Genomic DNA, 26,107 nt, shown 5'->3' with positions numbered 1-26,107 from the left:
ATCTGATCTATGTCCTGTTAACTCTGCCCACTAAGGAAAAGAAGAATGGAGTGAAGGAATTACTAGGGGTAATCCTTCTGCAGGACTCTAGAGGTGTTGTCTTTTCCCAAACTTCCATTTCTCAAAGAGAACAGCCCTGAAGCTCCTAAGAACCAGGAGATTGCAAATTAGGGATTACAATAGGGTGTAATTCATTATGTAAATTATAGTGTATTCATTCAATAGAATATTATGATGCAACCATTATATTGACAACACTTAAAAATAAATGGTAATGGCACTGGGAAAAGAACATAATATTCAGTAAGACAGCAAAACGTAGAACGACAGAACCATGTGTTGCTTAATTTCAACAATTACACATAAATGCATATATGTAGAAACACAACCAAGGTATAAGGTATAAAGATATAATTTTATTTTTTTACAAATAGATGGGTTACAAATGACTTCCATTTTATTCCTTAGATTTCTTCTCTAGGTCTCTCTTTTTTTTCTTTTTTTACTAAAATTTGATATATCTCTATTATTGTTCAGAATAAAAAATAATTCAAGGTGATAGAAGGGGAAATATATCCAAGTTAAATAAAACAATTTAAAGCATGTTAAGAAGCATGTATTACCAATTATGGCTCTAGGATTTGTGCATTCCCACTATGGGTGGAAACACCTGCCATTAGGGATAATTAATAACACCTGCCCCCAGGGAACTCCAGGGAAAGTTTTATAACTGATGCCACAAGGATCCCTGAGAACGTTCAGAACACCCTGCACCATGTCCTGCTTTATGCGCTGTCACTCTAGGTCAGAACTCCACAGGCAGAGCAGGCAAAGACGCTGAAAAGATGACTTGACAGCTAGTTAGAAAAACTGTGGTGGGACTTTTTACAGTAATCTTCAATATACAGAATACTTCGGGATAAAATGTATTGTTGAGTCCAGAGATGAAACAGAAACCAGCAGGTGAAAGTCATTGGAGGGTTCAGATTTCAGCCCAGTCCACGGAAGACTTTTCTAATGACTGGAGCTTGAGGAGTGAGCTTCCCCAGCCAGAGCTGTCTGAAGCCGGAGGATCATCTGTCCAGGATGCCAGTTAGCGGTGGCTCTTTGAAGCAGAGGAAGGCTGTGTGAGGTAGCACATCCCCAGCTCAGGGACCCTAAGTTTTCAGACTCACAAAGTTGGGATTTTATTTGATCAAGCAAGTAGGGCAGGCATGACTACTCCCATCATACAGAGGAAGAATTTGAAGCTCAGAGAGATTAACTGAAGGTCCCAAATCATACAGCTAGAGTGGCAGAACCACAAACTTCAAACCAGTGCTGTGAGCACTTGTATACGCACTCAAATACCAGGGAGATGTACAGTCAGGAAACCGATAACTCAAAGATTCAGAGAGAGAGAGAGAGAGAGACCTTTTTTTTTTTAAGATTTTATTTATTTATTTGACAGAGATAGAGACAGCCAGCGAGAGAGGGAACACAAGCAGGGGGAGTGGGAGAGGAAGAAGCAGGCTCATAGCTGAGGAGCCTGATGTGGGGCTCGATCCCATAACGCCAGGATCACGCCCTGAGCCGAAGGCAGACGCTTAATGACTGTGCCACCCAGGCGCCCCAGAGAGAGAGACTCTTGGCGGGTAAATGGCAAGGAAAAATGGCAATTTCCCCTCAACCTTTGGCCTTTGTGACTGGATGATACTCTGCAGAGAGCATCTTCTTATGTCATCCAACATATAGTTTTCCAGGAGAAAGAGTCACAGCTGAAGCCATAGTCCAATCCAAAGTTTTGTTGTCTGAGAGGCACTCTGAACTCTCTCATGGGGCTCAGAGAGACTCCTCCAGGTAGCAGCCCTACCTATCTTGACTTGGTCTGAGGCTGGAGGTGGGAACTGCTGAAACAGGAAGGGGAAGAAATGCTTGATTCTCTGAGTGAGAACGTGAGCCTGCCATAAGGGAAGCAGGAACCTTCTGCCTCTGTTTCCAGGAAAAACTGTACTCACAGCTCCATGGCTCCTGAGGAAATATGGAAAGCATTCCTGCCAAAGAAAGCCCAGGGGCACAGAAGAAGACTAGGGAGGAGGGGTAGTTTTTTTCATCCTTGGTTTCTGGCAGTTTGGCCTCAGACTGGAGTTGTTGGCATTGTTGTTTTTGTTGCTGCTCTACCACAAAGAGATATCAGGGTTAGGAGAGAGAGAGAAAAAATTCAGATGAAATAAAACTGGGAGCATGAGACACGTTTTCTTTTTCTTCAGAGAACGGCTGTGGCATGAACACTGCATTAACAGTGTACTCAGTGTTCTTATTTCCATGATATGGGTGATTTCATTCAAGCAAGGACTAGGAAGAAATAAAAATCATTCAATTAACATTTATTGAGCACATACCAACTAGGTACTCTCTAGAACATTTTCCATGTGTTGGTTCACATCAGTTTCTTGAAGATTGTATGAGGGGGTTAGTATCATTATGCTTATTCAACAGGTAAGGAAAGAGGCACAGAGAAGCCTCTGCAACCAGTACAAGGTTTTGGACTATATTTGGTATTTATTAAATAGTAGAACTAAGATCGAAACTCGAGCAGTCTCACTCAGAGCCCAAGTTACACTGGACTGCGATGTTGTGCTAATAGTCCAGATGAGGGAATGAAATGGTCAAGAAAAGTTATGTAACCAGTTCAAAAGCCACACACAAATGAAGGACAAATCAACACTAAAACACTCTAATATTCCAGGATGAGGTCAGACGACGGTCCTCAAGCCCAAGAATATCCTGGACCAGTGCTCACAAATCATGAGCACGGGCATTTCATGAAACCTTCTGAACAAATGTCTTAGGAAAGATCGATGCAGATGTTGAGCCGACCATACACTAGACACCTCCAGTGAGTCAGGCTGTCACCACATCAGCCATTCTCCTAACTGAAGGATCCCTCACAACCAACTTTGTGAACAGTATTTTTATCTCCTTATTCATGGAAACTAAGCACCATATTTGAGGTCACAGAGCCAGTTAACAGCAAAGAAAGAAAGAGCAGGTCTCCTGACCCAGCCCAGGCCCCTCCACTTCACATTTCAGTTTGCCTCCTCAAATGTAAGAGAGAGTTCTTGAAATAACACAATTTCTAAAACATTTAAATGTGAATCTTATCACTTTGACCTTAATACAAGGCTGATAAAATTTTTTGAAATGTCCTAGCCTTTAATAATTAATTAAATGGAGCACATAAATGGGACAAGCCTGACGCTACAGTAGTGAGATGTTTTATTCTCCCTCATATAATTTTACTGATGTTTGCAATCACTTTTTATGAAAATAATGTCCTTCTCAAGGAAGCAAGTCTCTAAGGTTTGGTTTCCATGTTACCTTCTCATAGACTCTGAGGAACCCAAAACCCAGAGTAAGTGTAATTGGTGGAGGAAAGCCTTTCCAAAAGGAATAGAAGAGATCCATTTTTTAATCAAAATGAGCCTCTGGAAACAGAATAATTGAAAGATAGATAAATAGATAGATAGATAGATAGATAGATAGATAGATAGATAGATGATAGATGAAAGAAAGAAAGAAAGAGAAAGAAAGAAAGCTAGAGAGAAAGAACGAAAGAAAGAAAGAAAAAGAGAAAGAAAGAAAGAAAGAAAGAAAGAAAGAAAGAAAGAAAGAAAGAAAGAAACTGAGAGAGAGAGAGAGAGAATGAATGTGTATTACACAAACAGCCGATGTGATAGGAATGAACTCAGCCAGCCCTTGGCACTTAACGAATTACCAATTTCATGGGGGTAGGTTCAGTAAAGCTCTGAAGTCAGCAGTACAAGGAATTCTATAACGCCAAGACAGTGTAAAACAGCAGTCTGTTTTCAGAAAAACTGGACTCGAACTGGAAGCCAACTACTCAAGCTAGAATGGCAAGAGATTCAGGGGCAGGCACTCTGGGGATAGAGAGGTGCCAACTCTTAGGATGACCTCACCATACATTCTGAAATAGAGAATAATACCTCTTGGGATTCTGTTAAAGTTCATCAGGGAGAGAAAGTCCCTGCCATTACTTAAAAAGCCCTAATACTTACAGTTGTCTATTACTATTAATAGAAACTCACCAATTCAGTCAAAAGTCATGCTTTCTACAGAGTCAGTTTAACGTGTTTCTTAATTAGGTTGTTCCATTAGCCACATTCATAGCTTCCAATGGAAATGGAGCATTAAAGGTCATTGCTGTGAGGCACTGGCCAAATCACTGACAATCAGTCACACATTCTCTTTAGACACCACTTTGCACCCTCTCAGTCTCCCACATCAAGACCCAAGCCTTCGGTTCTTTCCTGAGATGCTTAAATAAAGGATAACTTGGAGGAAGCAAGACGTGAGAGAAGAAAATCATCAATAAAGGGGCAGCCTTCATGTCTCATTCATTTACTAATTCATTACGGATTGAATAAATGACCCTCTCACTTCATAAGATCCCTGGACACTTGTTAGTATAGAAGACTGACGGACAGTTTATTGGGGTGGGGCAGAAGATTTTGAACGATTCCCAAAATTTAACTTTTTAACATAAAAAGCCCTCTTTGCCATGGAATTAACATGTACATCTGATAGTCTTTAATGAGAACTGAATCACATTAGGATATTTCAAGAAAGGGTAGAAAAGCACAAAAATGATTTCATTAGTAGTAGACGCAGGATATACCTGGCCGAGCAATCGTGGCTGGAGCTCAGTTATTCACCAATTCAATTCTCTTGACATAACTCATTTAAGGATTACAGCAGCCTACAGTCACATACTTTCCTTGACCATTTGAACAAATAATGTATACCTCATTTAGGAAGCTTCAAAAAGATGGTCAGATGATACAACGATTCAAGAGTGGCAGCTCTCGAATGAGTTTATAATGAATCACCGTGGGGCCACCAACCTTGAGGATTGCTTTGCTCATGACAATGCTGGTTGAATCTCTGAGCCATACCTTCCCTCTCAGGGAAAGGTCTTGGGACAGGTCCTTAATTTTGTTCAGAATGGACTTATAGGAAAACACCTGTGATTTGTATTTGCTCTCCAGGATGGATTTTGTCGGTAACCACACAATATGTTTATTCAGCACACAGGACTTAATCAAGCAACAGAAAATCCCCCAATATCAGAAGCTTCTGTGTGGTAACCATTGATTTAAAGTCCTGCAGAGAGGACAGAGCCAGAGGAAATTGCACTCTTGTGAGCACGTTAGACTAGCTGAAGTCATGTGTGCACATGCACATACATAAATACACACACACACATACAGGTACTCAGTGGTACTGGGTCTTCACCTGCTAGCAAGGTACTAACAGAAGCAGAATTCAACAGGCTACAATAGCCTTTCTTCCCCCTTACTGGCAAACCCAAATCCTGCACTCCTGACTTGTCCCCTACTACAACATATATTGCCCTTGGCTGCTCATACCTGGAAACATGTGCATTACCTTCCTTAACCCTTCTTTCCCCACCTTCTTTCCTAAATTTCCCAGGGTTACTGATTATATATCTTAAAATCTGTATCAAATGTTTCTACTTTACCGTACATCAATCCATCTTTCTAAGTAACCTGCTAATTGTGGCCACCATAACCTCCTGCCTGGATTAGCCTTTTAGCTGTTCTCCTTGCCTCCATTCCAAGAGATCTGTATGAGTTTGCTGCACAACACATGTGCTGAATTCTGAGGATGTACAGGAACACAAAGAGGCAAACCTGCAGTCCTGCTGTGCTTCGAAAACAACCCACCAGGAAGAGGAGGAGGAGGAGGCAGAGGCCCCGTGCGGGAACTCATTAAAGCCCTAGGAGGCATGGTGAACTGATACTGAGAATCTAAATCACATTTCACCTGGGGGCACATCCCAATACTGGTCAAAGCTAGAGTCTGGGGACCAGCCTGGACTGTTGGCAGAAAGCTACAGTTCCTTAACTGACAGATAATTAACAGCCATTTCTGCTTAGTGACAAGTTTGCGGGTTTGGTGGACACCAATCCATAGCCATTTTCCACCCACAAAAAAAAAAAAAAAAAAAAAAGGAAAAAAGAATATTACATGGGGGTAGAAGATCAAAGCTAAGCTAAACATTTGTGGAACAAAACCCTGAATTTCTAGCTGTTTTCTAGGGGTGAAGACACGAGAGACACCAGAATTTCAGTTGGAAGCCATGGAGAATCACAGCATGGTAGCAGGGGCTAACCAAAAAAGACTGAATCTCACCAAATCTGAAACAGAGACAAAACCCAGATCAGTCCCTGATAAGACTGAGATGGTCTGTTCCCTATTGATAATCCTACCAGAGGAATAGAGACATTTCTCTTTTGGAAGCAGAATCATTTGTATTCTCTGGATTATTTTCTATGCTGTTCAGCACACAGTGAAAGAAGATTGCTAAACATGTAAAACCTATGATGAAGCCATATAATTAAAATAATATAACATTAACACAAGGCAAAACCAATGAATGGGTCGGAGTGGAGAGTCCAGAAAGACACTGACAAATATATAGTCAACAAATCTGTGGCAAAGGTCACTCAGCAGAAAAATGAAGAAACAATAATCTTATCAGTGAGTAATCCTTTGTGAACTGCATAGCTATAGAGAAAAATCATGAAGGTATGTATCTTTACTTTCATATTAAGCCATACATAAAAATCTATTTAAGATGAATTACACATCGAAATGCAGCAGATAAAGTAATAGTTTATAAGAAAATATAGGAAAACATGTTTGATGACTTTGATGTAGGCTGGTTTTCTTTTTTTTTTTTTTTTTTAAGATTTTATTTATTTATGTGACAGAGACACAGCCAGCGAGAGAGGGAACACAGCAGGGAGAGTGGGAGAGGAAGAAGCAGGCTCCCAGCAGAGGAGCCTGATGTGGGGCTCGATCCCGGAATGCCAGGATCATGCCCTGAGCTGAAGGCAGACGCTTTAACGACTGCGCTACCCAGGTGCCCTAGGCTGGTTTTCTTAAACCAGTCCCTCAAAAGTTCTGAGCAGCAATAATTACGCAGGAATAAATTACAGTCGAGAACCTCTGTACGTTACAAGATACACCACAAGGATAGTGAAGAGTCAAATCACATATAGGAAGATATACATATATATGACAAATGACTCAGCCAGATTCGATATACAACAACAAATATAATAAAAACCAAAAATTCCCAAAAATCAATATGAAAAAGACAGGAAACAATAAAATTCAAAAGATTTGAACAAATAATTTGCAAAAAGAGATACTGATATCCAAATGAACAACTAACCTTAGCAGTAATCAGGGAAATACTTATTAAAATCAGTATGTGATACTATTCCATAATTAAAGGATAGATAAAATAAGAAAGATGGAAAATCTTTTTTCCATGTGTATGTGTAGTCACCAAAAACTCTTATTCTCTGCTAATGGAAGTATCAATTGGTACAATTTGTAAAAACACCCGGCAGTATCTACTAAAGCTGAACATAACTGTTCTCAGAATTAGAGATGGGAATGTATATGTTCACCAAAACACACAGAAGAGAATATTTATAGAAGAATGACTCATATTAATCTCAAATTATATAGTTTAAATAATTCACAAGTAAATACAATATGGAAGAAATTCAAAAACATAATATTGAAAAAACAGGTATAAAGTAAGGACACAGAATCGGATTCCATTTATACAAACTTAATATGAAGTAAAAAACCAATAAAACCAACCGACGCTATTTAAAGTCAAAATCGGTTATCCCAGGGGAAGAACCGACTATAAAGGGGTATGAGTCAGGCTTCTGGGGAGCTGCTCATGTTCTCTTCTTGACCGCAGTGCTGGCTACATAGGAGTGTTCATTTATGAAAATCCTACAAGAAGTGCAGTAATGATGTGGACACTTTTTAATGTACACTAACTTAAAAAAAAATTCCATGGTGGAAAGAAGGGCTGGATAGGAGTCACTGGAGAAAAAATAATTTCTACAAAGTCTGGTAAGAGTTAACCTTCTTCTTTGGGAGCAGTTTTGAGAAAGGTTAAAACTAAGAGGTAAAAGTACCTACTTAAGGTACACAGCCCCTCGTCACATTTATATGTGTATAACAGGTGGACTGTAGATAATAACGATATCATTCCCTCTTTCGTCGATCATCACACTTCCCAGGATAACAATACTGCACTAATAGAAAATGACAACGGACTTGTCATAATGCACCCCAACAGTCACCCTGGTTCAGGCCCCACGCCCAGAAAAATGACAGAGTCACTCATTCCCATCTTGTGTAAAAGGAGCAACATAACAAATATCAAGGGGAAAGAAAGCTCGTCACAACCATGCTAGTGAAACTCGACTGTAAAGAGAGGAGAGAGCACATGTGTTTGAGAGCTCAGTCTTTGGTCCAATCAGAGACATGACGCTCAAAGGGAAAAAGGAAATCGAAGATGGTATTTAAGGACTGTTAGACTGAGTCCCAAATGGCATGGACACAGATGAGACTAAAAAGGAAGGATGACGGGTCACATCCTGTTAAATGTATGAAGAACCGCAAGGTGGATCTAGTTCTCATAAAAGGGAGGAAAAAATGGCTACACAGATCCTTTCCCCTCCCAATAGTCCCCTCCCAAAAGCTTGGCAAATCCCTAATCTTGTTTAAAGGCCAGCTCGACTATTGATTCCTTATGAAGCTACTCCTTCTCTCTCCCAGAGATCCTCACAGGGCTTTGCACAAATCTTGATTATACTTACTATGCAATTATGATTCTAACTTGCATTTTTTGTATCTGTATAGCTGGCTACTCCCTCCACTATGTGTATGTAACCTCAGGGACAAAGCATCTTAGCAAGTAGCACAGTCATCTTAGATGTTTTCGTAGTCTTTTTTTTTTTAATCGTTTTATTACAAAGGGAATACATACACATGCCCCCCCTCCCCCCAAAAAAATCAAGTATAAGTAGAAACGAGTATAAAGGGGAGGGATAAAAGTCTCCTCCCCATGATCTAGCCCAGCGGTTAGCAAGCTTTTCTTGTAAAGGGCCAGATCGGAAATATTTTAGGTACAGCAGGACTATGGTCGCTGTTAGAGCTACTCAACTCTGCCGGATGCATCACAAAAAAAGCTACAGATGATGTATAGAAACAGATGAATTAGGTTGTGTTCCAATAAAACTTTACTTTGAACAACAGGTAGCAGACCAAATTTGTCCCAGGGAACACAGTTTTGCCCACCTCTATACTGAGCGATGGTCTGATGTCCCAAATTAATGACTGTTACAAGTGTCTTATAAAACGTAGTTAGTTGAGTATGTCCTTTATGCAGCCCCACTAACCAAAATGTAGCTTTTAAAGACAGCAAAAATAGACAGTGATTGACCTGTGCCAGTTTCTTCAAAGAGAAAAAAAATATTCCTAAATCACTTTTTCCCCCCATAAAAAACAGGTATATGTGGTTGGGTAGCTACCAACTACCTTTGTGCAATGTCTGTAGAGTCAAAAAAGAAAGCAAATGTATCCAAGTCTTTGGTGCCCCTACATCGCCTCAAATGTACAGTTTTCACCAGAAATGAAATTACTAATTCTAGTTTTATGCTCAGATGAGCCTGTAAAATTATCGAACCCATTCAACATCTAAGTTACAACATAAGCTCTAATACAAGGACTCGAGGCTCTTGGGGGCTGCCTAGAAATCTAACCACAAGGGTGACTACTGTTTCAAAAGTAAAACCCATTCCAAGCCAAAAAAAAAAAAAAAAAAACTGAAGTATGCTTTCTTTGTAACATCAGAAGCCATATGCACATATCTTCAAAAGGGGACTGAGGTGTCTGTTGGTTTGCCCTGTGCCCCACAATTGGGCGTACGTTTTAGGTCCTTTAGTAGTAAGACATGGTACCTATGAAAAAAATTTTAGAACTTATACTAAAACTTAAAAAAAAAAAAAACGTTCATCAGTAGGAAAGGTTCTAGTGAACGTTAAGATCAAATTCCACTCTAGAACTTTTAAAAACATCAATGAATTACAAGTTTTCCATTGTCACTGGCTTCCCTCAGTTTTTCACTCTGCCTATAATTCTCTTTGGATCTCTGGGTCTACATGTTTCTGACATAGCCTCTTTCTCTCTTTCTCTGTCTCTCTCTCTCTCTCACTCTGGTTCTATCAGACTTTGGGGTCTTTTCTCTTTCTCTGTCTCTCTGTACCTCAACCTCTGTCTGTTCTGTCTTCTATTTCTCTCTCCCTTTGCCCGTGGTTGCCTTTCACTTAAGCAATGCAATCAGCAAAGTTCTTTTCCACGGCTACGCAAGACTTTCTAATGACTCACCTTCATGGGTGAGGGGTTACAGGTAGAACATGAGTGCTTGACTCACTGTGTATTCATATGGCTCAGGATGTGCATGCTGTGTGTGTGTGTGTGTGTGTGCATATATGAAGAGCCCTGTGTCCCATAACAATGGTGGTCCCTGATGGGCAGGAAGGCAGGCTTCAGCCAAAACATAACTCTGTCCCCAGCCCATAGCGAAAAGGCCTGAGCAAGTGCAGGTGTCAGTGGAATTCTGTGTCCTAGGTTTTAGTCTCCCCTTCTTCCAACACCTGACATGTAAATTACACTGCTAAACCAGCCATCCCTCAGCTTCATCTAGCACAAAGTGTCGGTAATAATACTTGTCCTTCTTATCTCTTAGGACTATGATGATAATAAAACTGAAGAAATATGACAAAATTCTTCAAAAGTGAAGCATTTTGAACAGTAAAAAGGCACATTACTGATCGAAGGTAGTACAAAAATATTCAGTAGATCTCAGCAGAAGCAGAGACATGACGGCTTTGATGGACACGTAAAAAGTACATGCAGGGTTTTCTACAAGAGCATCTGGGTCCTTTTATCCCCATCATAATTTTAGAATAATCTCTGTTCTTTCAGGATGAACATTGCATAGGAAGATTTCACCTTTGTTTCTTGCCAAGTTTTTAACCATTGTGTCTTTAGGGGCCAAGAGTGGACTACCTCCAAATATGCTATTTTGGCATACTGATTATTTTAAATAAAAGTTACTTAAGAGACAGCCAGTGCAAAAAGAACACTCTAATAGCCCCTGCCCCTCAACCTGCCTTAGTCTCCACAAAGCAAAAAAATAAATCTCCTTCTATACTGCAGGTAAAGAGAATCTTTCCTGTATAGGAAATTTGAGCCAAGGAGGCTTCAGAAATACCCTTGTTACTTTTTTCTCTTTTACTTTCCCAGCCCAAATCTTGTTAAGAATTCCTTACCAGCTGTAGCTCCCAAAGTTACATTTCCTTGTCCTGTCAATTCCTCACAGATTTATCGTCTCTTTGTCTAAAAAGTGTAAAAACTGCCTGCCCTGGTCATTTCTTGAAGTCTCAATTTCATTATTGTGCTTCTACGCGCACTCCGTTTTTTTGTTTTGTTTTGTTTTGTTTTGTTTTAATCCTATTAATCTGTCTCATGTCGATTTAATTCCTAAACCAACTGGAAGAACCTTGGAGGAAGGAAGGAAATTTCTTCCTCTCCTACACATACATATGATGTGAGCAGAGTCTGCACTCTGCACTGACCATCACGTTCGAGGAGTCTGGCTTCTCATCACACTGGCCACAGCTCTTCCAGGCCATCACCTCTGGCCATGGCACGGATGTGGTCTGGCCACTTTGCCTTTGGAGACACAGGTGCATTCCTCACACCTTTGAGAGGTATGGGACAACAATCAAGATACATGTAAAGAAAGGCCATAGAATTTGCATATGAATTTAAAGACATATGGCAAAGTGGCATTTTGGGGAGCCTGGCTCAGGATGTCTCTGATGGACTTTACTAAACAAAAGACAGTCTTTGTTTTGAAAAATGTGTTGGAGAAATAAGTCAAGATAAAAAGAAACTATAACATCCAACATGAGATTTAAATGTACAAATAAGGGCAATCATATCTTTAAGGGATGGTGTGGGGAGGGGTTTTGTTTTTGTTTTGGGGAGGCACAGATTTTCAATTTCTCATTGGGCATGTAATATACCCATAATCATTCAAAACTGATATCATATATTAAGGAATTTCCTCTCTGCGTTTGCTCTTGCAGTTCTTTTGCCTACCATGAACTATGGCCATCTCAAAATTCCCCTTTTAGAGTCCTCACTACTATGCATCATCCAATTTAAGCGTCACCCTTGCCATAAGCCTTCTTAACCATCCCCGCCAGGTTTCCGTCTCACCTTTACCTCCCTAGCAGTTCTGCCATCAGATGACCTGCATCTTCTACAGCCTCGTACGAATGTTCATCACTTTTTATACCATGTCACACACACCTCTTCATCAGCGTCTGGAACATCTTAGGTGCTCAGAGATATCTGTAGAATGAAAAGTTAATAAGATTATTTGCATAATGCTATTAGTGTTGTGCCCACCACACGGTATTCCTTAAATATTAGCAATTATTCATATAAATAAGAAAATACACCATACATTTTTATGCCCAATTCTATGGTTTCATGTCCAATTCTATTCTATGCATACCTTTTTTTTTTTAAAGATGTGAATCATCCCCAGAGCCGTTTTTTTTAAAGTTTTTATTTAAATTCCAGTTAGTTAACACAGAGTACAATGTTAGTTTCAGGTGTACAATATAGTGATTCATCACTTCCACACAACACCTGGTGCCCATCACAAGTGCCTTCCTTAATCCCCAACACTTATTTAACGCATTCCCCACCCATCTTCCCTCCCCTCCCCCAGAGTCAATATTTAATGATCTTTTCTAGAAGGTACCAGCAAATTCCAAAAAGAAGTGTAATTTCTATTCTTAGATTATCCATTTTGCAGCTGAAGATGCCATGTTTGCCCACACAAAGGTGATATAAAACAAACTACTATGTCTTCATATCTTACTACAAATACCAGTACCTGATTTAAACAGTAGGTTTCAAACTTCAGGAATTTATGTAAACACATATGTATGTGAACAATAGGGAAATACCTAGTCATGTGAAATAGAAGGCTTGCTCACTCCCAAATCAGGCACATGGATCAATGTGTCATTTTTGTTTCCCCAAAACTTTACTTACAAATACAAGGAGCTGAACACTCTTAAACTGAAGACACTAAAATGTTGTGTCTGACCTGGGTGGAGCTTCGGAGAAACCACAGACTATGTGTCCTCAGAAAGCAGAAAGCAGACAGTCTCCCTATTTGAAGATTGCTAGTAAGGAGATTCAAACTGGTCCATCTGCCTCCACATCTTACACTTTCTTCCTCTACAACATCCTTTCCATGTCACAATGCATTTGCCTTCATAATTAGGACCAGAGCCCTGATCAGAAAAGGAAAACTGTAAGCTTATTGAAGAAAGCCAAGTCTATGAAAATTTAAAAGGTCAGGTGAAAAAAACCTTATATAAATCATCACCAAATCTGGTTTTCACAGCCGATGTCAAACTAAAATTAGATTTTTTTTGTTGACTCAGAAATGTATGAAGTAAGACAAGATCTCAACATTTTCCCACGAATGTGTACTCGGTGGATCACTCACGTGTTGATCTTGAGGCTCTCTAAAGATGAAGAGGAGAGTGTGAGAACAATGTAATCCCTACTGGAGCTCAGGAATGAAATGTGACAGGTATTATTAAAAGCGTTCCTTTTTCCCAAGGAGATGGCGCATCCATAACCAGGACGTGCCTCCTCCCAGCCTCCTCTGAAATCCATTCATGATAAATAATTTTACAAACAGATCTCGACTGGCTCTGGTTTCTGTGTCCTACATTAAAATCCACAAGGCAAGCATAGATTTGGGAGTCAGATCAAAAAAGTTTACAAATTGTGCTCTGTCCCTGACACTCGTATTAGAGCCTGAACAAGTGACTTACCTTTCTGAACCTTGGTTTCCTCTTTAATGTCATGGGAGTGATCACTCAACCCTCACAAGATTATTGTGACATTTTTAAAAATGATGAATTCACGACATTTTATAACAGCAACAAAAAAATACTGGCCCAGTTTAGGGGCGCCTGGGTGGCTCAGTTGGTTAAGCATCTGCCTTCAGCTCAGGTCATGATCCCAGGGTCCTGGGATCAAACCCTATTTCAGGCTCCCTGCTCGGTAGGGAGTCTGCTGCTCCCTCTGCCTGCTGCTCCCCCTGCTTGTGTGCTCTCTCTCTCTCTCAAATAAATAAATAAAATCTTTTTTTTTAAGATTTTATTTATTTATGTGACAGAGAGACAGCCAGCGAGAGAGGGAACACAGCAGGAGGAGTGGGAGAGGAAGAAGCAGGCTCCCAGCGGAGGAGCCTGATGTGGGACTCAATCCCGGAACGCCGGGATCATGCCCTGAGCCAAAGGCAGACGCTTAACGACTGCGCTACCCAGGCGCCCCCCCCCAAATAAATAAATAAAATCTCTAAAAAAAAATACCGGCCCAGTTTAATTGCTATGGTAGTGTGGATACATTTCAGGTCTAAAAATAGCTGAAGGAGAAGACATGCATGTCAGATAACCAGACAGTCACGGCAATTTGATAAATGCAACGTTAATACCATCATAATGATATAAGTTATGCATGCAGATGACTGTCTATGAGCAATGCTGCCAGTGAGAAAGAGACAGGGGGTAAGAAACGGAAACATTTAAATCACATTCAGCATAAAGATGTGAGGAAAAGATATTAATGCTCACCACCTACCTAACAAGAATTTCATAGGCATTAATGAGCTAGTGCCGGTTAGCATTTTAAAACTCAGTGGAGGAAAGAATAATAACACACAACACACCCCACAAGGCAGTGAACAATCATATAAAGTTAGATCATGTATAAAAGGAGTTGTGTAGAAGCATATGTTCTTGCTCCTGACAAAGAATCTGTACTCAGCATCCTGAATGCCACAGTATTCCCTCATTTGGTCCAAATCTTGCAAAGGTTCCCATCAAGAAAGTCTGTCCTGTATGACGAGGCTGCAAATGTCAGTACCTGAATTAAAATAATGGCTCAAAATCTTGGAAACTCCTCTGAACGCACTCTCTCTTAGTCTCTCTCTCTCTCCCTCTTCTCTCTCTCTCACACACAGAATAAAGATAGGCCTAGTCATGTGCAAAGTCAAATTTACATCCTCAAACAGCTGTCCCAAGAGCATCAGCAACATGCTCAGGAAGGAGACAAGAAGAAGAGGGGAAGTAGGAAAGAAAAAAATTCAGAATTCTTGAAAAGTTATATGGGCAGCTTATAATCACCATGCCTTTAGGTCAGGCTTTTAGCTAAAGATCAGACAGGTTCAAAGGATGTGTGATGCCTGTGCCCTACTTCTTTCTGGGGGAGGATCGAAGTGGCAGATCGTGACTTTCTGATGTTGTCTTCATATCTGGGGTTGATGAGCTATTCCCTTGACTGATCTGAGAGAAAGAAAGGTGTTGGAAATGGCAGTGACACACATATGGGACTTGACCACAATAGTATCCTTTCATGTACATCAAGATCTGTCGTTCTGCTGATAAATTCTGATTAGCACTGACCTCCCTTTACAGATAAAATCTAAACTCAGATTATTACGTCAGCTTGCCAAAGGGACATGACAACTGAAGAGGGCCAGCACTCAAATCTCCACTCGACTTTTCATTAAGTTGTCTCCGTCTGAGAAGTTTCCTCTGATTCTACACACTCCAATTAGCAAAAATAATAACTTACCTTCTCCATGATGCTGAAACAGATATATCTGCCTAGATGAAATTGATTAGCTCTGCCTTTGAGGACAGAGAGAGTGAGAGAGAGAAGGTTATGGGGTGTATATGTGTGTGGGGTTAAGATTTAAAAATGAAGAACTTCAGTCAAGAGAGAAAGTTCACTAGCTAGCAGACTTTGAGTGCTCGAACATTATCAGTCACCACCCTTTTTGCTAAAGTAACCCTCGTAGACCTACTGCAGGTCACCCATCCAAAATTTGACCCACGCTGTCCCTACGTGACTTATAAGCATAAGCATATGACCATGCTTGCAACACACACACCCCACCCTACCTCTACACAACCTGGCAATATATTTTAGTAATTTCTTAAATGAACAAGTATCCAGTTTGCCAAAGATGCATTTTCCCCTCTCTCATTCTGTTCAAAATCTTTCAAGATTAGGTAAGGGATAACATGCTGCTTGGATAAAAGCAGGTATTTCTAGTCCAAAGTCCTTTGTTTCATGGTACCTACATAGTTGATGTGTTTGAAACTTCCTTTACAGTCAGAAATTCTGAGCTAACTACTTGAAGAAGTGAAAAATTTTTTTAAATTTCAAATTTCAATGGAATGAATAATTTTAGCAGCAATGATATTAAAGATGTGATTATTAAAGTAGGGAGTAAGAGCAAAGGTCTCTAAGAGGTCCATGGAAATAATTTTTGCTTCAATTGTTTAAGTAAACGTGTGTATGAATAACATATGGACCAGAACCTGTATCCTCAAGGCTAGGTATTGGAGCAGTCTGGATGCTCTCAGGACAGGGCTAAGGAATACTAATTGCTGTTATTGTGACTTGCATCAATACAATCTAAACCTATGTTCATTCCTACTGAACAGATTTTATCTTAAAATACTCAAAATTTCTATTTCAGAAACTCACAGTGAGCATAACTAAAGTGGGAAGGTTTCTAGCCATCTTACTACTAATGAAGTCATGGTAGAAGTTGCTTAACTGGATAATCTGTGCATATTTCAAAGAAGAAACTCTCGATTTCCTGATTGAATCCACCACTTATTTATGTTTATTTTTTTTGCCTGCCCTTGTTCATAATATTCTCAATGTCTGCTTTATGGTATCCCAGAGAACTTTCACATGCTTTTTAAATTGTCTTTATTCATAACCACCAAAGCTTCTGTTTCACCATTTCTGCCAAGGAGAGTTTCCAGGTTCACTTTAAATTAACAGCTCCAACACCAAGGGGCTACAGACATATTTCCCAAATTCAAAAACCTCCTCTGGCATGGCCAGAAATCACTGGTGTTCATCCCTAAAGCCTCTCTGTGTGCAGCAGAAGCCCACCACACCTACTGTCCTCAGTGTCAACCTCTTATAATCTAGCAATCCTTTCACCTCATAAGGAAGGGTCAAGCCTTTACTTGCGCCCTTCACTGGAGGAGGGCAAATAGTGGGGGGACAACAAGGGGTTGCTGTCACTGGGGTGGTGATGTTTCTAGGACTGGATCACACTGGAAAATGGTCAATAATTCCCAAGCTGCAAAGCCCTAGCTCTAAACACACACACACACACACACACACACACACACACAGGCCCTTAGAAGGTGGTACAGGCTCTCTCTGTAACTTGCATCTCCTGAGCGCCCAGAGAGACGGACAGCACCAAAGGACAATGACTGTCCACTGCAGTTCTCACTCACTTTAAATTACCTTACTAATCTGTCATCTTGGACTCACTGGAGCCATCAGTAAGTCTGCAGCAAGTAAAGGGGAAATCATTCCTGAGACTGTCAGACTGCCCTAAAAGTTAACCCTCTCACCCCCACGTTCCAGATACTTACTAACAAACCCACTCTTTGCCTGGTCTTCAAACCCACAGACCCTTGTGACAGGGTGTAGGATTTGGAAGTTTCTTTCATGGTTGGGGCTTGGAGAAGATGGAGGTCCCGGAGGGATAGAAGCATTTTGGAGGTGATACAGTTCCTGGGGAAGTTGGGCAGCGGCTTCTTTTTGCACAGTTCCCAAGTTAGAAGCCTCATATGCCCCTGTCCACCTGACTCTTCAGCACACTTTAGCGCTTACTCCCCTCACCCCTTACTCCTCACCTCTTTGATCGCGCCCCACCGCCACTTCTCCACTCAAGACGCTGTGGCGATCAGCCAAGTGGAGCGGCCTTTGTGTGCGGAGTTCTTGTCACCTCCAACGTGCTGATCGTCAACTCAGCTCCTCCAGCCCCGAAGCCTGTAGCTTTGTTACTCTTGCTGAGGAGTTCCAGGGTCCCGCTGCTCGAAGTACCCCGGGTTTCCACTCCAGCTCGGCTCCCGCTCCCCGCTCTGCGCCTGAGGCGCTCCGGGAGGGGAGGGAGTGGCAGCGGCCGAGCCTTGTGGCTTCAGGTGCCGGCGTCCCCAGGGCAGGGCCCTGGGACCGCGGGACAGCACAGGAGCCGCGCCCGCAGGCGCCCGGGGCGCGGAGGCCCCGGAGCCCCACGCCCGCGAGGAGCGCGCTCAGCCCTGGGGGGAGCCGCCGCCCGCGCCCACTTTTCCCTTCGCGGGAGAGGAGAGCAGCGGAGAGGGGGCCGGAGCGGCGGCGGCGGTGGCGCTGGGCTCTTGGCTGGCCGGCTGTGGGGGCCAGGACCCCAACTCCATCCAAGTTGGGCTGCGGAGGGGGCGGGCCGAGGCGGCGCCGGGCGGGAGGCGGGGCGCGTGGAGCCCGACGCCGCCACGAGGACTGGAGCCCGGGTCTCAGGATTCCCCGGCCGCCGCCCGCCGACCCGAAGCGCGGGGCCGGAAGTGGCGGAGGCTCCCGCTCCGCGCCCTGCTCTCCCCTGGGCTGGGCTGCCGGCTGAGAGCGGGCTGTGAGCGCCAGGGACCCTTCTTCTGCTCTCCTCCTCTCGCTTTGTTCCCCTTCTGTCCTCTCCACCAGGAGTCCAGAGTTCTGCAGCCAGGACTCTTGCCAGCGTCTTTGGGAGAGGGATCTAGGGATTCCTCTTCTTTCCCGTTAGTCTCTGTGAATTGGCACCTTGATCTAATGCAGAGCACAGGCAACGTATCTTGGCCCCGGGAGAGAAGCCAGAAGGGGTTGTATGTAAGATGATGGATACATAGGTAGATAGGTAGGTAAGTAGGTAGGTAGGTAGGTAGATAGATAAATAGATACATAGATAGATGATAGATCGATCGATCTTAGAGATAAATAGAAATATATTCTATCTATCCATCTAAGATCGATCGATCAGCTAACTCTCCAATAATGATGATGGTGTGTGTATTTAGAGGCTTCTCCCATCAGTGGCCATGCTTTGCTCTCTTTCCCTGACCTTCCGTAAATTTCATTCTAAAGCCAGTCTTTTGTATAACTCATTTGAAAGAGCACTTTGCTACTAATCATGTTCTAAATATTTTGTGGACAAACACTTCCACATCCTCCAGAACAAGACAAAGTCCTGGGTGAAACAAAAAAGGAGCTCAAACTGCGGGCTTGAGACCATTTTGGTTTTTGCACAGTGTTATAAATCCAATGGCTTAGCACAAAATCCAAGACTTCATCGGTAATCAGTAATATGCTAGAGACGTATTGATTGCATCTATTTTAAGTGTTGTATAAATTCACCGTTTCCTTGTATCAGTCCTTGCCCTTCTAGCAGGAGACATGCCTTCTGAAATCTTGGCATGAACTTCCATGCAATTTGCAGCCTTCTCTGAGTGCTTAAGTCTGCTACTAATTTGCTGTGAGATCTCAGGGAATCATCATGCTTGGTTGCCTAAACTTGAGAGTGAAAGCGTTGCAACTGAAGAACAGTCTAAAAAATAAAGAACCAGTACAATTAAAAAAAAAAAAATGTCAGCATCATGAAAGACAAAAAACTGAAGATCTGTCCCCACTTCAAGGAAATTTAGGAGACAAGAAAACAAATGGTGTGATCCTGGACTGGTTCCTAGACCAGGAAAAGGACACTAGTGAATCAACTGGCAAAATTTGAATAAGGTCTATAAATCTGTTGACACTATTATATCACATTTAATCTCCCAGTCTTGCAATTGTACTGTGGTTGTATAAGATGTTTATATTTGTGGAAGCTGGATAAAAGGTATGTAAGAATTTCTATTTGCAACATTTTGTAGTCAGGTACTGTTTTCAAAGGAAAATGAAAAAAAATGGCATGAAAAAATATAATGAAAGGATTAGATTAAATGACCTTTAAAAACTTTCTGAACTTAGAATTCTCCTATTGTATAATATAAGATCTTCCAAGCCAGTTCTCCTGCTGATGTTGTTATAAAGTTCAAATGGACATTTTAGGGAGGAAAAATGACTTTTGAAATTTCAAAGTATTTCTTAAATTCCACAACATTTCACAGATAGGCTATTTTTAGAAGAGTGAAATGCCTTCAGATGTCTTGACAGCCTTCACAAAACTAATAACACTCCTATTAATAACACATGTAGCACCCGATATTCAATAAGTGAGTGCCAGAAAGATAATAGCTGTAATAATAAAATAGTAAAAATTCTTCTAAATATGTATTTTGTTTCTTCATGGTAACTTCATTGAAAAATATAATTTCTGAATGTGCGATGGGACCACTTTAAAGATAACAGAATAACTGTTACTCATGAATAATTAAACCTTTTTTGACTTGACTTCTGTAAGATGTGTTTTTGGAAGAATCTTCTGAGTTATTCATTAGACCAATCTAAGATGAGCAAATGTAAGCAAAGCAGCAGGACAGCCATTAAATTTCAGTGTTTCCATGAACAAGAGAATGTCCTAAATGGTAGATTAGTTCAGTCATTAGATGAGCCTGGAATATTCTTCAAAAAAAAAAAAAAAAAAAAAAACTACCTTTACTACTCATGAATAAGGGCTTATCCTTGGAAAACAGACCTATACCTTTCGAGTAAAACAAAGTACCTGCCAGTTGTGGTTTATACACAGGAGAAAAAACCTGTGGTTTTCCTTCCTCCCCCAAGCCACAATTGCTATTTGTTAAAACCCAGAAAACCTGTTTCTCTCTTTTCTCTCACAGTGGTTTCAGAAATTTGCAGATACATTTGTTTAGAGTCTTTTCTAAAAGTCTCCTTTCCTCCTTTCTAGCCATGATAAATGTGTGAAAATCATTTCACAGCTGGGAAACAGGATTAAAAAGTCAGAGTACAAGTAGGTCCCTATACAAATATGGAGCTGGGTAAAGAGAAGGAAAAAAGAAAGAAACGAATAAATAAATTGGAAGGGTAAGGACTAATGTTGATTTTGAAATAATGTTTTTAATATTCTTGTCCTAGACTATGGATTATCTGCCTAGCATAAAAACAAGAATGGATATCCCCACTGAAATAGTTCCCAGAGAAAATTGGTAAAGATACAAATGCTTTGGTTTGTTTTTGTTTTCCTCCGTATAAATGTTACTTTCCCAAACCTCCCAAATACACTTTCCTACAACTTTCAGTTAAAGAGGTGGTCGAGAAGATTCATTTATGGGAATTTACTAAGGCTGGGCATTTTTTTAAAGTGCATTTAAAAATGAAACTCTATTTTGCAGAGCAGTAGTGGATTTACAAAAAAAATTATGAGGATCCTCAAAGAGTGGGATCTGAAGGTGGGCGTTTCTCAGTGAGAGTGGCAAGCTAGGGAGATCTGGGACTGTTGCCACCTTGCATCAACTGAACGTTCAGCAACTCAACAAAGAAATTGGCCATTGTCCCCATCTCCAAGACCAGAACCAGGAGTCAGATATTTTGCCCATGGGGAGAGGCAGGCCAGAGAACAGAGCTCTAATCTCATCTCCAACCCCCAAGGAACTGATTTCAATTGCAATGAAGTACAGAGAAGTTCACGCCTAAGGGAACTCTGAAAAGCAATAAAAATTATGGTGAAAGGCAACTGAGAGGAGATCTATAGATTCACTGGTGATAAAGGCTACCTGGGAGGTTGTTCTCATTTCAGTGGAGAGAAATGAGGACAGTGACAGCTGGGAAGAACCCTCTTAAGTCAAATATCAGTCAAGGACCTGAGGAACTATCCCCTGAAAGGAGTCTAAAATTGATTGGATTCGTATGTAAAGGAATTTCTGTCTCAAGGCATTGTTGAAAACAACAGAGCAATTAGTAAGCAATTAATGGAGCTAACAGCCGTGTGTGAGAGGAAAAGAGAGAGCTCTACTATAATCCCTGTCATCCTAGGGTAACTGTGGACATACTTAAGTCTGTGTCCCCTGAAGAGAAAACTCAGAGGCTTCACACTGGGTGTGTGATGAGGGCTGGAGGGGGGGTGGATAGACTTCACTAAAATAATACAGACTAATCAGTAAACAAACAAGCAAGAAAATAATAATAAGCCCTGGGAAGAGAAAGAAAGTGCCTAGAATTGCTACAATATATAATTCAAAGTGTCACACTCACACACACACAAACACTGGAGACAAGGTGGTCATACTGGAAAAGTATGACCCACACATCAGAAAAAAAATAGATTATGGAAAGTGCCTGTGAGAATATTCAAATGTCAGATATTTTTAAATGAAGTATAATTAACATACAATGTGGTATTAGTTTCAGGTGTATAACATATTAATTCAAAAATTTTATACATTACTCAGCACTCACCTCAATAAATGTAGTCACCATCTGTCACCAAACAATGCTATCACAGTATTATTGACTATATTCCCTATGCTGTACTCTTCATCTCCATGACTTATTTATTTTATAATTGTAAATTGTACCTCTTAATCCCTCTTATCGTTATCACCTATCTCCCCACCTTTCTTCCCTCTGGCAACCATCAATTTGTTCTCTGCATTTAAGAGTCTGTTTCTGTTTGTTTATTTTATTTTATTTTTAGATCCCACATATAAATGAAATCCTTTGTCTTACTCTGAGTTATCAAATGTCAAATTTAACACACTTAAAGGAGTCATTATAAATATGCTCAAAAATTAAAAGAAACAATGATTAAAGTAAAAGTAGGATGGCAATATAATATCAAATAACTGATACCAAAAAAAGAGAAATTATAGAAAAAAGAACCAACTGTCAATTCTGGAGTTGAAAAACACATATAATCAAAATAGAAATTCATTGGAGGACTCAATGGTAGATTTGATACAGCAGAAGACAGCATTCAATGACTTTAGATAGATCTATGGAGATTATGGAATTCAAAGAACACAGAGAAAAAGAGGAATGAAGAAAAATGAACAAAGACTCAGAAAAATGTGGGGCACTATTAAGCTCCCCAGCATATTGTAATGAGAGTACCAGGAGTCAGAGAAAGGAGCAGATAAAATATTCAAAGAAATAGTGACAGAAAGCTTTCCAAATTTATTGGAAAACTTTGGTCTATATATACAAGAAGCTCAACCTTATTAGACTTTCCAAAATATTTATCTTATGAAAAAGCTTAGAATACATTATTAGATCAAAATTAGTCTTGAAATCACCTACCATATTTTATGTTAGTCTTGTCATTTCATACATTAGTCTTTTTGCTTGTTTGTTTCAAGTTTTTATTTAAATTCTAGTTTAACTGAAGAGCTAATTATAATTGTTCGTTATAATTTCTTTGGGATCATCAGCTAGAAGAAGGGCAGCAAGAGAAGTGGACATCTTTCCAAATCCTTCCCTGAGGAATAGTGACAGACCGTGTCAAGAGAAGTTTCAAAGAGCTCATCTAGTTTCAAAGAGCTTATCCCAAGATGAAAGAGGTTCACTGAAGCCAATTCAATAGATTTGGGGGTCTACTGTTCCAACAGAATATATTTGTATAAATTGAATACTGGCCATTGCAGTGACAGAAAAATAGAGAAGTCCCTTTCTTACCGTAGGTTTTGAGTTGATATAGTCTACATCTGGGGGACAGGAGAGACTTCAATGCTAAATTAAGTTCAATTTTTTTACTAGACTGGTATTAGGTATTCTAATTTCTGACTGGAGATTTCTTTGTGACTTAAAGTAAGATGTTTCTCTTACCAAAAAGGGAACATAAAAGTCGTGAACCTGGAGGATTTTTACTCAGGGCCAGAAAAAGATCTGCTTCTAAATATTGTAAAGGAACAATGAGAGATAAAATAAAGTTGCATTTTGATTATGTCATGAGTCATGCTTAATCAATACAGTGGTTGCACACATGTTGCATCTTAAACAATTTGCTTCAAATTCAGGATGTTTAATGAGCCAGAGCTGAGCTAATAGCGAGTCTGTTCATGGACAAATGCCAGATTTTCAAGGCAGCATCAGCTGTGAGTTTAATTTTTAAAAACCCTTTGTAATGATACAGAGTAATTTTGCAACAGCAATTCAGCATAATGAATGAAGATTTTCTGCCTTTCTACCTAGTCCTTCTTCAAAGTCCTAAGTCTGCCATACATTAGTTGTGTTATATGGAAGGTATTACACATTTCATAGGACCGTGTAATGAACAACTGGTATGGGCGATTTTTAATATCGATGGGTTGCAGTTCTACAGAATTATCTAAGGGTATTACTGTCTGAATGAAATATGAATTCCTGTTTCTATCCATTTACTTGTAAGGTGACCTCTGGCAAGTTGTTACTTTCTCTGAACCTCATTGTCTTGTATTTAAAGTGACTGCCCATATCCTACAGAGTGTGTGTAGACTTAAAAATATTAATATTTGGGGATCCCTGGGTGGTTCATTCGGTTAAGCTTCTGCCTTTGGCTCAGGTCATGGTCCTTGAGTCCTGGGATCCAGTCCCACGTCAGGCTCCTTGCTCAGCAGGGAGTTTGCTTCTCCCTATCCCTGCTGCTCCCCCTGCTTGTACTCTCTCTCTGTCAAATAAATAAAAGATTTAAAAAATATTAATATTTGATATCATTGTAGAGTTTTAAATACTCTGGAAATGCAAGATACAGTGGTAATTTTATTTTGTTTTTATTTTTTTAAAGATTTATTTTTTTTATTTGAGAGAAAGTGAGAGAGGGAAAGCATGTGGGGGGGATGGACAGAGGGAGAGGGAGAGAATCCCAAGCAGACTCCCCATTGAGTGTGGAGTCCAACACAGGGCTGGATCCCAGGACCCTGAGATCATGACCAGAGCTGAAACCAAGAGTCAGATGCTTAACCTACTGAGCCACCCAGGCACCCAACAATGGTAATTTTAAAAGATATTCTAAAACAATATAGTATGAACCCTGACTGAAAACATTCCATGGTGCTGTCAGTGGTGGGAGGAAATTTTAAAGGTTATCAATCATATCTTCTCCCTCCTCCTCACCCCATTTTTATCCTTAACCAGATGCTTTTCATTCCCTAAATATCACCAGCACAGATATTCATTAAAAAACCAAAGATGCCAAACCCAGATTCTCAAAAATCTATCTCATTTTTTAAAAAGATTTCAGTTATTTATTTGCTAGAGAGAGAGAGAGAGCATGAGCAGGTGAAGGGCAGAGGGGGAGAGACAAGCAGACTCCCTGCTGAGCTGGGAGCCCAACACAGCACTTGATCCTAGGACCCAGAGATCATGACGTGAGCCAAAGTCAGATGCTTAACTGATGAGTCACCCAGGTGCCCAAAAAATCTATTTCATTTTTAAAAAGAGGGGTTCAAAAAGCAAACAATAATATTTTTATTTATTTTATTCATTCTTGTCTATAGTACTTATTTATTCAACTTATTTATTATATATTATATGTTATTTATAAAAATGACATATTATATATTATATGTTATTTATAAAAATGACAAACTTTCAGTTATAAGATGAATAAGTTCTGGGATGTATTGTTCTGCATGGTGATTATTGTTAGTAATATAGTATTGTATACTTGAAATTTGCTAAGTGAGTAGATCTCAAGTGTTCTCACCACACGCAAAAGAAATGCAGCATGTGTTAACTAGCTTGATTGTGCTACAGATTCCAGAATGTATTTGTACATTATATCATTATATTGTGCATCTTAAAAAAATCACATTGCACGACCTAAGTATATATAATTTTTATTTGTCAATCATACCTCAATAAAGCTGGAAAACATGCACAAATAATATTTTTAAAAAAGAGAATAATGGGAAAAAGTAAGCCACGTGACAAGGAAGAGTATTTTAGGAAATAGAACTGCAGAGCTCCTAAGAAGAGACCAGATTTCATATCCTACAGAAGGAGAAAGAAGAACACTGTGGAGAGAACAGAGTGAAAACTGAGGAGAAGGGTATTAAACAATAGTAGGGCAATATTCAGGAGATAAATCACACAGGTCTTTGTAGGTTAAGGCAAGGACAAGAATCCTACCTGTAAAGAACTTAAAATCTGATGGTGTGTTAAATATAGCCTTCCCCCACAAATCACATTAGAGAAACCAGCTAGGGATTGAATCATCATAATTTATTCTATTAAAAATTGTTTAATTTTTACAGTTCAATCTAACTGTTATTTGTGGCCTGTTTTGAACTAGGTCGTGTAATAGGCACAAACCTATAAATGAGTTTGAAACAAGGTTCCTACT

General features: G+C 40.2%; 1 long non-coding RNA gene across 2 annotated transcripts in view; it reads right to left on the bottom strand.

Moving 5' to 3' along the window:
* LOC113251909 (uncharacterized) overlaps nucleotides 1-18,065 on the bottom strand; it is a 69,080-nt gene extending 51,015 nt beyond the window's left edge. For both annotated transcript variants that reach the window (XR_008958060.1, XR_006408946.3), the window contains exons 1-2: nucleotides 17,748-18,065; nucleotides 12,193-12,327 (exon numbers count right to left, since the gene is read on the bottom strand). This is a non-coding gene — a long non-coding RNA (uncharacterized LOC113251909). The remainder of the gene's footprint in view (nucleotides 1-12,192; nucleotides 12,328-17,747) is intronic.
* Nucleotides 18,066-26,107: the final 8,042 nt, after the last annotated feature.

The sequence above is a fragment of the Ursus arctos genome, unplaced genomic scaffold (genome assembly GCF_023065955.2).
Source record: "Ursus arctos isolate Adak ecotype North America unplaced genomic scaffold, UrsArc2.0 scaffold_7, whole genome shotgun sequence".
Lineage (NCBI taxonomy): Eukaryota > Metazoa > Chordata > Mammalia > Carnivora > Ursidae > Ursus > Ursus arctos.
The sequence above is the reverse complement of the archived record's forward strand: the minus strand, read 5'-3'. Positions and strand labels throughout refer to the sequence as shown.